This window comes from Phyllobates terribilis, unplaced genomic scaffold (assembly GCF_046119375.1).
Source record: "Phyllobates terribilis strain yellow unplaced genomic scaffold, ASM4611937v1 Scaffold_5__5_contigs__length_657084704, whole genome shotgun sequence".
NCBI classification, from domain to species: Eukaryota; Metazoa; Chordata; class Amphibia; order Anura; family Dendrobatidae; genus Phyllobates; species Phyllobates terribilis.
Genome location: NW_027362765.1, coordinates 411,839,768 through 411,854,526, shown reverse-complemented (window position 1 = coordinate 411,854,526; position 14,759 = coordinate 411,839,768). Strand labels below are relative to the sequence as shown.

At 43.0% G+C, this 14,759-nt stretch overlaps 1 protein-coding gene across 2 annotated transcripts in view; it reads right to left on the bottom strand.

The window, feature by feature from the left end:
• The window catches only part of CTBP2 (C-terminal binding protein 2), a 116,066-nt gene extending 107,322 nt beyond the window's left edge, over positions 1–8,744 (bottom strand). The window contains exons 1-2 of one of the 2 annotated variants that reach the window (XM_073685128.1): positions 8,624–8,744; positions 6,824–6,965 (exon numbers count right to left, since the gene is read on the bottom strand). The gene's annotated coding sequence lies outside the window, so the exon portion shown is untranslated. The remainder of the gene's footprint in view (positions 1–6,823; positions 6,966–8,623) is intronic. The other variant, XM_073685129.1, reaches the window with a different exon arrangement.
• Positions 8,745–14,759: the final 6,015 nt, after the last annotated feature.

Sequence of the window (14,759 nt, the reverse complement as noted above, 5' to 3'; positions counted from 1 at the left end):
GTAATAAAATTAATTTAACATCTGGCCAGTTTTGATCTGGAGAAAGATCCTCTTTAATTGCTTAACAGGCATCAATCGGAGCTTAGCACTGGTCGCTGCTGTTGAATGTGGATGTCGGCTGTTTAACACATCCAGCATCCATAGATTGTGGAATAGGATGAACTCCTGAGCCAGCTCCATACACCCGCGCTAACATGCGATGTAGTAGGTCCGATATTAACCCCGATGTGGCAGCCCACTATATAAGAATGGGATTATATGTTGCTCTGTCAATGACCTTCTAATGCCGTTAAGTTGCAGGTGTAGTTCCCTTATAAATACAAATTTGGCAAAACAGGATCTGCACTTTTTTTTAGGTCTCCGAGAAGTCTCCGTCAGTTTGACATGCAGCTTGTGTACAGCATATGTCCATGTATGAGGCCCAGAGGTACGGTGAGGTGTAAGGGCACCGGATTACAGCCATTGCTGTGTGTGCTCGCTCTCGGGGTAAGCGGCATCTTACATGAGCCTGGTACAGCTCTGCCTGCATCGCACTTACGCAGAAAGGTCCATTTGTTCCCTTCTAATATATTTTGACAGGACATCTTTCTTGGTTGCCATGGAAGCAGAATGGAGAACATTAAGCAGGTGTTAACAGAATTGCAATCAATATGAATCAGTTCATGGCCCATCATCCTAAGGAATGTGCGGGGATAAATCAAATTATATTTGCCTAAAGATTCGCTCTGCAGTTTATGTCAAAATAAAGCGGGCTATATCGAGCAGCAGCGAACTGAAGCTCCATTTTTCTTGTTTGTTTGTTACACCGGGGGAAGAAGGTTTTGTGGGACAGAAATTAACAAGAAATCAATTTTGTGCACTTTGACGCCGCATCGGAGCGTAAGATACAATAGATCAGGATTCTGATATCGTAAAGGGGCTTTCCCTTTTCAGAAAATTACAGTCCACAGATGCAGTTTGTTAAATAAAAACAAAAAAAAAATGCTTTACTCACCCTCCCCGGGTCCAGTGCTGAGTCTCTGCTGCTACTCCCAGTGTCTGTTATTGGCTGTCACATCAATAGCACTGCAGCCAATCACTGAGCTCAGCGGCTCTACCTGTGTAGACAGAACACCCCACCCAGAGCCGATTGGCTGCAGCACCACAAGCATGATGGCAGCCCTGCAGTCAATCAGTGGCTCAAGTGGGGTGTTCCATCAATTCGGGCACAGCTGCTGGGCTCAGTGATTGGCTGCAGTGTTATTGACATGACACACATGACATTGACAACCAGGAGCAGCAGCAGAGACTCTGGGATATTCTGAAAGGAGATGACTCCTTTAACTAAGTGTACACTGCCATATAAGACGACCGAGTGCAGATAAATTGGTGATTTTTATTGTTAATCCATTAAAAATCATGGCGTTCAAAACGCATAGGTTTCACTTATTTTATGTTTGCAATGTGTATATCTTTTTAATGCATTAACAAAATTGTGATTTTATTTACAATTGCATCTGGAAGCTAGACTCCCACTTCTCCCATTTTTTTGTTCCCTTGGACCCTCATCTACAGTATAAACGCTGGGCAGTGGTGCGGCCTCGCGCTTCCTCACTATTCAGAACAATCGGAACAGAAAGGACGAGTTGGTGGCTTTTCAGTTGAAAAAACACCAACTCACCTATCAATGTCATTCTTTACATATTCTATATTACTGTGGTCATTAAGGCCTCAAGTTTATGTATTTCTTATGTTTAAAGGCTATTGACACATTTGACATGGAAAAAATGATTTTTACATATGTTAGTGGTTACCGTTAGTAAAATTTTACTATCGTCAGTCCCTTCTTTAATTTACAGACTCCTTTTACATGCAGTTTGCAGCCTGATCCAAGTTTCAGATTTTTCTCTTGTGGGAAATAAAACCTCTGGATGTGAGGATTGTGCTTTCTTCAATTGCTTTCACGTCTCAGCACAGCTGCTATCTTTTTCACTTATTTGCTTTCCTCCTTGTCTATAGCTTGCTTTCTCTACCCTCTCTGAGACTTTACATACTTTCTCCCCTTTCTATAATGTGGAGATTTGTGTACAACACCCACTCTTCTGCTATCTCTAAGTGCACAGTCAGACGGCCATATTGATCAGACCGAGATTGGAAGGCATTGCACGGACTGGCCAGCGGCTCTCCCAATTCAAGTGTGACAGCTGCATAGAAATATATGAAGCTGTCATACTCGGGTCTGGCCAGTCCGTGCATTGTGTTTCGATCTCGGTCTGATTTATACAGCCGCCTGACTGCACTCTTAAACTGAGAGAGTGGAGCAGAGAGTTGACGAGCAGAAGTTTTGAGGGATTTGTATCTTATTTTTTTATTCGCAGGTCCTTTAGCTAGAAAAAGGCCATACAGACACTCTGCAGCAGCAAAACGGTAGAACGTTTTTAATAAAGACTATTTAAACAGTTGCTTAACTTTGCATCTGGCAAGCAGGTTGGGGGGAGAGCACTGACCCCCTGAAAAAGAAAATTAACAAAGCATGTTGGATGTTTATTTATTCAGAATTCAAGCCAACACTCAGCGGCTTTTTGGGTTTTAACAAAAATACGACGACTAGGACTGCAAGCACCGAATTTCAGATGCATCAATGGAAATGCTATGCAATCTACGAGCATCAGGATAAGCTGAATGGACTCATATCTGCAGATTTGAAAAGATTCTGTATAACTTGTATTTATGCATTAAAACTCCTGCTCATTTTTTGGTTTTGGAGTCCAGTAGGCAGTCCTAATTAATGATTGACAGGTATCTCTCTATGCCAAACTTTGGCACTGCAGCTGTTCTGAAACTACAATGCCAAAAATACCGTGGCATCCGCATAGAATGCTGGTAGTTGTAGTTCTACAGCAGCTGAGCTGCCGACCCCTGCTCTATGAAAGTCTGTAAAACACGAAGTAGGACGACCCACTGACTCCGGAGCCCAGAAATGAGCAGGGATTTCAATGAATAAAACAAGTTCTACTAAATCTTTTCCCACAAAACTATATATCAATGTGCTCCGCTCCTCCTGCACTACAACATCATGTAACCGGTTCTCGTTAAAAGTGTATGAGACTTAATTATACTGCTACTCTGTAACCAATCACTAGGTCAGGACGTGCTTTCAGCCTCAGCAGGTGGATGTAAAGGGAACCGGTCAGCAGGTTTTCCCAGTATACTCTATGGCCACCACCTTTAATGCCTCTTTTACAGTTGTCTAGCAATGTGTACAGAAGTCCCCAATGCCGTCTGCATAGCCTAGAAAATACCTTTCATAATCCCCCCCTCTCGCCCCCTATATGGTCCTATAGGATCTACAGCTTATGGCTCCCTGCTTTACCAGAGGAATCATCTGTATTGACCTCATGTTGATGGCGATACAGTTCAAAGTGGCGCTTGCCTGCAAGTGTCCCAGATCTTTGGTGTTAGCGACACCTCTTCTTAGGAGTGCAAAATTTCAAAATGAAAAAATATTGAAAACTTTGCCCCCCCTTAGGAATTTTGCGCCCAAGGCAAGTGCCTCAATGACCTCACTTCCCCCTATGCTACACCACTGCTAACTCTAAGTCATCAGTATGTGTCGGATGTACCTGCTATTCACAAGGAAATTTGCCATAAAAAATACAATGATGGAGTTAGAAGAAGTCCCTTGGGTCAGGAAAACGTTCATCCCCGTCTGAGCAGAATTCAGCAGAGCGATGTAAAGGCGTTGACACTATTCCATGTACAATCTGACACCTATCTCAGCCGACAGAGCGGGGAAGATACGTGTGAATTCAGCATATCTAATCAGGACAAGAAACACGGAGGGTCCAGGAGGCGACTTGTACAGAAGGGAGACCCTCTTACTAACGGGATATTGCAATGCTCAGTTCTGCAGAATGCAATATACATGGTGTTTCATATAGTAGCAACACGTGTCTCAGAAATGATCCAAATGGACCTGTCTCCATGTATGGCTGAAGCAGGAAAATCCTTTTATGTAAAGAATACATAATAGGATACAGTCATTATAGTCATTATTCCGTACAACTAAGAGGGGGAACTGCAGATGGCCGCACGGGCTACATGGCGATACACAGTCACCATTGCATAGAATGGGGGACCATGTAACACATTAGTCCTGAGTCCTTTCGTAGCAGCATCTTAAGAAAAGAAACTCTCACAGAAATCTACAAATAAACCTACATTACATTTATACAACTCCTGGCAAAAATTATGGAATCACCGGGCTCGGAGGATGTTCATTCAGTTGTTCAATGTTGTTGAAAAAAAGCAGATCACAGACATGGCACAAAACTAAAGTCATTTCAAATGGAAACTTTAGGACTTTAAGAAACACTAAAAGAAATCAAGATTAAAAATGTGGTACTCAGTAAGGGTAATTTTTTTTCAGACCAAGCAGAGGGAAAAAAAATATGAATCACTCAATTCTGAGGAAAAAATTATGGAATCATGAAAAACAAACACACAAAAGAACACTCCAATACATCACTAGTATTTTGTTGCACCACCTCTGGCTTTAATAACAGCTTGCAGTCTCTGAGGCATGGACTTAATGAGTGACAAATGTGGCACCCTGCTACCACAGGTACCACAGGACCCAAAAGGGTGCATGGACGGACTTCTCCACAAGAGGCCCTCATTACATAACAGACACCTCCACCCTTCCACCTCATACCACCAGAGGGAGCCCTGTTAGGGATATATATACTGGAGGGTGGAGTTAGGTAGGCCGAGTGTGCTGGCACTAGAGATCAGTGAAGAAGCAGCATGTGAGCTGCTGTGCTGAGGGCCAGCCAGGGCCTAAAGCACGTGCTGAAGCCTCAGGGCCTAGAGCGTGGCCGGAGGCAAGGAGAAGAGTGAGAGGAGTTATGGGGGCAGAGGAGCATCTTAGGCTCACCCCAGAACACAAGCCGGACACCGGGTCCGCGCCTACCGGGTCCTCTACGCCCAGTAGGAATAACCGGTATACCAGGAGGATTCTAGACCCCTGGTCAACCTGAAGCTACAATCATCTAAAGAACTAGGAACCACGAAGGCCCCAGCGTCCAGGGATAGTGGTATCCAGAGGAAAGTTCTTACCACCAAGCATACAGGTTAGGAGAGTGAAAGAGTACAGAAGCTAGGCCTAGTTTCAGGCTGGTCAGAAGCTTCGGAGTGAGAGGAAGAAACAGATCAGGAGGCCTTATACCCGCTCACTGGGGAGAGTCCAGAAGTGTACCCTTCCTATCAAGTACCCTGGACCGTACCTTCCGTCTACACCAGTAAAGGTACTGAATTGAACCCCTTGTGTGCGTGTCTGTTATTCTCCCCTGACCCGACCTGGCCACCTCTCACCTGCATCCCTTCCATCAACCCTGCCCCGAGGGCCCGCTCTGCCTGTGGGGAGCCGAAGCATCCCAGCTGCCATCCCATCACCCCCGGAGGACTGCAGCAGCGCTGGTACCCATTACCAGGAACCACAGGTGGCGTCACGAGACAAAACTGTTATTCACCCCTTCAAGTAACAAGCCCCTTTTAAAGAGTGACCCCAGAGTACGGGCCTGGGAGCCGACTGCCGTGACCTCCCAAGAAGGTAAAGGCCCGGGTACCGAGTCCCCCATATCCCCCTGGGCAAGTCACAAACAGTACTCTTCATCAATCTGTCTCCAACTTTCTCTGATTGCTGTTGCCAGATCAGCTTTGCAGGTTGGAGCCTTGTCATGGACCATTTTCAGCACTCCTCAGCACTTGGGGGGGGCCGAGTGCTGAGGAGCAGAGGGCAGAAAAGTCACCACCGCTCTGCTGACTCCATAATTGCAAAGTCCATACTTTCTCTGGAATTAACATCAACACAAAAACTTTGTTTCTGCCAGGAGTTTCGTGGTTGAGCACCTGCATGCAGCCTTACATCACCAAGCACAATGCTGAGCGTCGGATGGAGTGGGGTAAAGCCGCCACCACTGGACTCTGGAGTATTGGAAATATGTTCAGTGCAGTGACACTTCTTGATCTGGCGTCTGATAGACGAGTCTGGGTTTTGGTGAATGCCAGGAGAACGTTATCCGCCTGACTCCATTGTACCAGGTGTAAAGTTTGGTGATGCAAGATGGAATTAAAGGACTCGAAAAAATGTGGCCACCGGACCAAGCACTTCGGTCCCTGGAATCTGCCCGGGGGGAGGGGGCAGAGAAAAGCTCATCCAAAAGGTTCCCCACCCCTGTTCTAAAGGAACACAAACTAGGCATTGAAACCTCACTGCAGCCTGGTGTTTGGGAGAGAAGGAAGAAAAATAAAGAAATCGCGTATATTGCAAAAATACTTTACAATGCCTGGACAATAATTACATTAAAGAAAAAAACATTAAACTTCTCTTTAAGAATTTATATTGATTAATCATTGGTAAAAAAAAAAGCTCCTGTACACCATACATCATGTGATCTATCTCAATTTATTCTCTATGCCACAATGACAGGCTGAAAGGTGGCTCCAATGCTCCAATGCTTTCCTATAAGTCATGATCTTGACGATCAGTCAGAGTAATTTGCCTTTATTTGCGGACTAAAATGACTTATTACACTTTGTTTCGCCTAATTTTTTACTGTATCATTGTGGTTGGTTCCAAAGTCTGATCAATATCCGCACCATCCTTTACATAAAGAAAGAAAAAAAAAACACCCAGCAACAATGTTTGACCCTTGTAAACCTCATCCCATGCAACCTAGCACCTCGTCCACATCCAAGTGCCATGTGTTTATCATCAAGGCTGTGCAGAAGTTAAGTGAGCAAGTAAATCAGTTATTGATTGCTTGTGCCTTCAGGCATTTACCCTTTTATAGGCTCATCATGAAAGCAGCAGGGTCTGGAGGAAAACGAATCTAAATATGAACAGGTGTAACCCGTTCTGTGCCGTGCGCCCCGTTCTGTGCCGGTTGCCCCTTTCTCTGCTGACGCGCTCAATAACCAGAAACCTAAAGAGTCACAAACACAAGTTGTTTCAGTGGCGGATAAATAAGGAAATCTTAATGCACTTTCTAAACATATTGAGTCTTGCCCACATGACTGCATGAATAGAGCCTTTCATTCAGGAACAGAATGCCATTTTCCTAGAGCGCCTCTCATCTGCGCTTAATGGATAGCAATTTATTTCCACGCTTCTTTACCTTTTATGTGAACGACCATAAATTAACCCTTTGCTAATCCCTTTCAAAAGCATTGTATCGTCAGAAATGTACGTTCTACATAAATCAGATTTTTTATTAGACACTTTTTTTTGTTTTGATTTATTTATTTATTTTTGCTGATAATTTGTTTTTTTTTTTTTTAATTAATTAATTTTTTTCATAGGATTATCCAAGTGACCGAACCAGAGGGTAAGCTGAAGTGTTTGGTACAGTGACATAACATAGGATGGGCCACAGGGTCATTTGCATCAGACGCCATATGTTTTTGGGGCATGCAAATTTTACGGCTCCCTTCCTTTTTATTCCGACTGTCAAGTGATCCAGGTGGATCTCCAGTGTAGTGCCTGTGAGAGGCAAGACCGAAACCTGCTGGCAGAACTGTCACAATTTTTTAAAATAAAATGAACCCATCATTATCATACATTTTACACTTTTTCTAACCCTAATTGTGGTTAGAGCTAGGCTTAGGGTTAAGGTTAGGGTTAGAGCAAAGGTAATAAGAGAGTTACAGAAGAACAAACAACACATAAAGATCATAAAAAGTAAAAAAGCCTAACACTATACTATTTTTAATTTTAAAATTTGATATCCGCTTTCAGCTAAAAGTTCCAAATATGTATAATTACATCAGTAATATATTTTTTTAATACAATGCTTTTTGGGGGGGATAAGATGTGCTAGCAGTCCATGGGTTAAGGCTGACACAAAAGACTTGCCTTGCCCCATGCATGTGCTGGCAATTCACACTACACCACTGGTTTGGTGGTAACCACGTGGCAAGAAATATGGTACCGCAAGGACTAGGAGATAGGAAAACATAGGAAAGTTTGCAGAAAATAGGGTATAAATAAATCTTGAGCAATGCCGTCCCACATGAATTGGGGACACAAGATCAGCGATTTGTGTGCCTCTTGAATAATCACTTTGGTAATAGGACAGTCTGTAGTGACGGGTGCTGCATCAGAGAGGGATGACGGCTTACAATTTAACCAACCCCTTTTAAAAACACTTCTAACGTTGCTGTCACGGCTCTGTTAAAGGGAACTTATCAGGTCGATTTTATTACTAAAACTAGTGATCTGGCTGAATAGGTCCCAGTGCAATAATAAAAATGGTCCCTGTCCTGTAGTCATCTGATGTGTCAGCACTGAGAAATCAAGCTTGAGAAGCCACATGCAAATTCACCTGGAAGTGCATTGGCGGCTTAGTTAGTGGCATCAAAGCTCAGTTTCTCAGCGATGGCTCCATAGATTACTACAGGACAAGTGTCATTTCCATTGTTGCACAAGGATCTATACAGTCATATTATGTTTCAATGGTAAAATTGTCCTGACATGTTCCTTTAAAACAAAACCTATGGAATTGGTCTGAACAGAGCCTTAAAGATGTTTTCCATTAATGTTTGAACAATTTAAATCCACAAAAGAAGGGCGCCCATTGTTTACCCATCGGCTTGTCCGTACGGGCCGCTGTGCCTTGTACCGCAGCGCAGTCATGTTCACCAAAACAAACAGTCAGATTCAGCAGACATCGGTAACTTGTATCACTACTGAGACCCTTTATGGAAAGAAACAAGATCTTACTTCTTCAAGGCTCATTTACGCCTGATGAAAATACTGATCATATAAATATGTGCAATGTAGATTTTTCTTCTTTTACAAGTTAATCTGTTTTGTTTTTGCATTGTATCCGTTTTTGTTCCAAAATGTGTTTGTTGTTTTTTTTTACAGAAAAGGAAGAGTTATAGACCTAAAGAATGAGCTCACTGATGGATTCTCAGTCACAACATTCTGCAGCCAGCAATAGACAGTGTAAGGGCACGTGCAGACGACCGTCTTATCTATCCAAGTGCAATCCAGCAAACCATTAGATCTCACCCAGACCAATGTTATTCTATGAGGCTGTGCACATGTATGAATTTTTTTTTTCCCTTGGACAGTCTGTCCGAGGAAAAAATTGTCACGTGTCCGAGTTTCATCCGATATTCAGTCGCACTCGGCCATACAACTCAATGAGTCTGTTGAAATCGGGCTGCACTCGAATGACATCTGAGTGCAGTCCGATTTCCACACACTCACACAATGGAGAAGATGGAGAAATTGTGTTCTCCATCTTCTCCTCATCCGAGTGAATTGGATCACGCTATGATCACACTCTGATCAGAATTTAATCAGTGTCATTTGCATAATCGGTCCGGTTCTCTTGGATGAGACAATCTTCAGTTGTCTGCCCGATCCCTAACAAACAGACTGAAGAAAATAAATGGTGCAAGAAGTGTAATGAAACCCAATTGCAAGAATTAATTTTTGCCAAGAAAATAGAGTAGAGCAAAAAGCTTTGCAGGTCCCTGGGCTAGTAGCCACATATGTAAGCCATCACTGCCAGATCGGAGCCCTTGAACTCTTCTCCTACCTGCCGTAATTATTGATGCCTAATAAGTATGACCAGTGCAACATCATGGGGCGGGACACACGAGGGGCCGGGGAAGCTGGCAGGAAAGGAGGTGGTTATCATGGCTCTGGTCCCGCAGTCTCGGACTACCAATGTTGCCTCAGGACTATGGTTCTGCGGATCCGTTTGCTCAAACATGCATTTAGGTAAACAAAAAAGAAGTGTCTATACCTTTTAAAGGGTCATCATCAACAAGTTTTTCCACCTAATCTGTGAGCAGCATAATGTAGAGACAAAGACCCTGATTCCAGCGATGGGTCACTTACTGGGTTGATTGCTGCAGTTTTGATAATCTCCTGCTGATAAAACAGTGATTATTTTTTTTCGCTAAAGGACTAGTAAACCTGCTGCCATGTAGTCTAGCCACGTCCCCACCACTGATGTGGCAGCTTTCTGTGTACACTGTGCATAGGCAGAAAGCAGCCAATCAGCGGGGTGGGCAGGGTTATTCAGAGCACAGCATTCAGAGAACTGCCAGCTCTGCAGCAGAGAAAACGGTGACCAGCCCAGTTAGTGACTCATCACTGGAATCAGGGTCTCTGCCTCTTCATCATGCTGCTCTCAGGGGGGGGGGGGGGGTAGAAAAAAAACAGATGACAGATTCCTTTTAATGTTAATTATGATTTTGTCTACAGTGAAATCCTGTTTTTCCATAAGAAGGCTGCTATTCACATACGTTCCCCAGTAGACGCCCTTGCTCTCTTCATTATTATCAGCAGAGTTTCTACCCAACCTAATGTGTCCGTAACACATACAGTAAGAAGGGAGGACCAGACACAAAGTGCATTCTTCTGTGCTGTGGATCCATTTTCCAGCGTAACATCCTTTTCTATTATTCCTGCTCTTTGTTGAGTGAAAGCAGAGTACTTGTCCTTGCAGCAGAGGGACATTATTAAAGGACAGTGACGGATGCCATCTGCTTTCTTTGTGACAGAGTCACCGTTGTACTTTGGAAGGCCGCAGCCGGCCAGACTTGCCATCTCCTCCACACACTTCAGATTCCCGGCCATCTGTCAGGAAAGTGTGTGCATGAACAAGTTCATCATCTGCAGCAGAATGTTCACAGCTTCTGCCATCGCTTGCCACCATCTGCCGCAGGCACATCACCTCCTCTATGACGTCTGCTTTCTTCCTGTACATTGCATATCCAAAAAAAATACCCCCTTCTCAAAAAAACCCCAAAAAACCACAGTTGATAACCTATCTCTGTACCAGCCCACCTTTGTACGGGATGGTGGAATCACATATGAATATCTACTTTGAAAATGGGTTTTCTAATCCACACTGTTATTGTAAACACCCTATTAGTAACTAAAGAGGTTGTCCACTAGTTTTACATTGATGGTCTATTCCTGGGATAGATCATCAATGTCTGATCGGCCGGGGTCCGACACCCGGGACATCCACTGTTCAGCTGTTATTGGTGCAGGCAGCAGCGGCCGCTGGCCGGAAGTACTCACTTGCCGAGCTGCTCTGTCTTCTGATAGTGGCCGCCACAGGGTACTGCACATCCACCTCTTATTCATTTCAATAGGAGGCGGATATGCAGTACCAAGACTCGGCCACTATCAGAAGATGGAGCAGCTCGGCAAGTGAGTACTTCCGGCCAGCAGCCGCTGTTGCCGGCACCAGTAACAGCTGTTCGGCGAGTGTGCCGAGTGTCGGACCCGGGCCGATCAGACATTGATGATCTATCCTAAGCATAAGGAGGTAGGGGAAAGGGGGAAGGTTGGAGCTGATCACGCTGGCAGTATAGATGGATCCGTTGCTGTAATTAGAAACCAGTGGGTGCCGTACCTGCTGGTGATTGCAGCTGACGGAGGGAAAAGCGAGGGTAGTTTCCGGCACAACTAACTGGATAAAAACTGTAAGTTTATTGAATGAAGTTAAAAGTCCATAAAAGTTAAAAACCTCAACACCTTACGTGTTTCTGACGTACTAGGAGGCCTTTAGTCATAGGAGGATAGGTGTAAAAAATGTAAAACTAGTGGACAACCTCTGTAATAGAGGCAGGTGCCAAGTTTAGGAACCATATTTATTAGGCTGTATTCAGATGTCTGTGAAACACAGTCCTTGTGTGGACCGAAATGTTCAGACTGGCCGCCGGTCTCCCAACCCAAACTCAACAGCCGCAGGTCAGAAAACCAAGCTGCCAGTGCATACATCACAGTCCGTACATGGAGCATGTTTTACCGATGTGTGAATTTGGCTTTAGGCTGCATTCACACTTCCATTTCTGTTTTTACATCTGTCGAAAATAAATCTTTTTTTTTTTCTTCTAGCCCTCATCCATTTTGCATCCATTTATTTTTATTCAATTTTAAAAAGAAAAAAAAAAAAAGTAAAGAGTTTGAACTTTTTTTACATTGTTGCTTAGCAATTGAAAATAGAAAACTGATTTAAAACCAATGACCTCCATTTTTCAATTGTTTTTAGACAAATCCTCATAAATCAGAATGGCTGGGTCTGATCTGTTCAGACGAGTGTATTTTCAACGGATGCGAAACCTGGACGATAAACCTGGATGACAAAGAAACAAGACAGAAGAAGAATCGATGCCTTCGAAATGTGGTGATAGAGGAGGGTGTTATCAATACCATGGATGGCAAGAAGAACAAACAAATCAATTTTGGAACAAATCAAGCCAGACATGTCACTCGAAGCAAGGATCACCAAGCTATGACTTACCTACTTTGGATACATCATAAGAAGAGAGCAAGCACTGGAGAAAGACATGGTCAGAAGAATAGAAGGAAGAAGGCGAAGAGGAAGACCAGGAACCTGATGGCTTGATACTATCAAGATATCGGTGGAGAAGACCCTGTGGACATATCAAGACTTGCACAAGATCGATCTTCCTACTGATCGTTCATCCTTCAAGTCGCCATGGCTCGTGATCGAATTGAAGGCCATTAGAAAAAAAAAATGCTGCACAGACCACCCATCACCAATGCAAGTGAATGGGTTAGTTAAGATAAAAGTTTTTACACGTGGGCAATCAGTAAAAAAAATTGCATTTGCACTACTCTGAACTTTTTTCAGATCAGATTCGCCCATTAAACTCAGTGAATAAATAAACGTGTATCCGTTCTTAGTGGATCCACTTCAGTTGTTAACATAAGAAACTGTATTTGGTCTTGAACAATTTTTTAATTGTTGATGTAAAAACAGATGCTGTATGGATGTAAAAAAAATAAATAAATGGACATCTGGATAGCATATGGATAACTATACGGATGAAAAATTGTCCATTTTTTTTCTGGATGAGAAAGTGACAATTTTTCTCGCAGCCAACTGAGCCCGGTCTCAAGATACATATTATGTTTGTGGAAGTCCGACCTCTGCTAGTTTTAGAAAAGTGGTCCATTCTGAGGGGTTTTCTGCAGGATATTATGAGGATGATGAGGGATATGTGACCACAAAACCCCTACAAAATACTGCTGTACAAAGTAACACTGTGACTGACCCTTGATTTTCAAGGTGTCACGTTAAAAGTGGCTCGTTAAAACAACTTTGATTGGAGTCAATAGGTTAATATTACATGTAATACATGCTCTGCGTATTTTTCTTTACTCGCATCGTCTTCATTTTTGTCAGTCACAGCGTGCTGTAGATTTGGGGTTTTCAGTCTGCAGTATTTTTCTCCCATAAGTCAATTGCTAATGAATATTGTGTTGTTTTTTTTTCTGGCAGCATTAAAATGAATATTTAAAATAAAAATAAAAAAGCCGGGAGAAAAACACACACAAAAAATTGACTGTTTTACAAGCGCGTTTTGAGCTAAAAAAAATTGCCAAAAAGTGTTTTTGTGTTACTGAAGCCATTTATACAAATTAAAAATGACTTGCGTCCTGGTTTCAGACGACTATTTAAAAAAGTTTATTCAGGTAGTTCATTTCATAGGGGAAACTGCCATTTTTAAAGTCATAAGTTATAGATGGGACCAGATGAGATGCAGTCAGTATCAGGCTGCTTGTGCACCTTAGTTAGTATTAGACTGCCATCTAGTGGTACGAATGAAAAATTACAGTAACATCCAAATTACATTTTCCTCAAGATCTAATCTTCGTACAGGGCTGAAATGTATTTCCTCTAAAATATAGATGACAGTCTGATGCACCGTCATTTATTCACTTAGTATGGTCCTACCCTAAACTGATTCCTTTTTTCTGGCCAGAACTCCGTCCTTTACAAGCACTTTTGATTTTCCTAACTTATTTTCCCCGCAGGTGTGGCTTCTTGGGGTTATAACCAGTATAATACAAGGAGCCATCAGCTCCCTACTCCACCACTGTGCCATCTGAAGCTCGGTTCAGGCGGTGCCATGACATCAGTACATCACACCTGCTGTGCCAGGAACATACACAATGAGAGTGGAGAACGGAGCCATCGTGTAAATGGGGCTCAGTGAGTATTTTAAATTTCACTTTTCTGGTGGAGTGAAGTGGCACCATACTATGTGTGTGTGTGTGTGTGGAGGTGGTGTGGGGTAAGGGACACTGTGGTGCATCATACTGTAGGGAGGGGGCATCCTACTGTGTTTGGGGGCATTAAACTGTGTGGGGGCTCATACAATGTGGAGGGCACCATTCTGTGTGGGGAGCACAGTCCGTGTGGTAATTGACTGAGGGCATTATAATGTGGAGGGGCACTCTAGTGGCATCATTTACAGTGGCATGTAAAAGTTTGGGCACCCCGGGTCAAAATTACTGTTATTGTGAACAGTTAAGCAAGTTGAAGATGAAATGATCTCTAAAAGGACAAAAGTTAAAGATGACACATTTCCTATGTATTTTAGGCAAAAAAAATTATAATTTTTTACACTTTAAAAATTACAAAAAGGAAAATGGGCCATTGCAAAATTTTAGGCACCCTTGGAGATTTGTGTGCTTTTTTGACCAAGGTTTCAGACCTTAATTAGCCTGTTAGGGTTATGGTTTGATCACTATCATCATTAGGAAAAGCCAAGTGATGCAAATTTCACAACTTTATAAAAACCCAGCATCCTCTAACCCTGTGCCTAAGCAGCTGCCTAGTACTCTGAAAATGGTGGAGGCCAACAAAGCAGGAGACGGGTATAAGAAGATAGTAAAGAGTTTTCAAGTTGCACTTTCCTCAGTTCGAAATGTA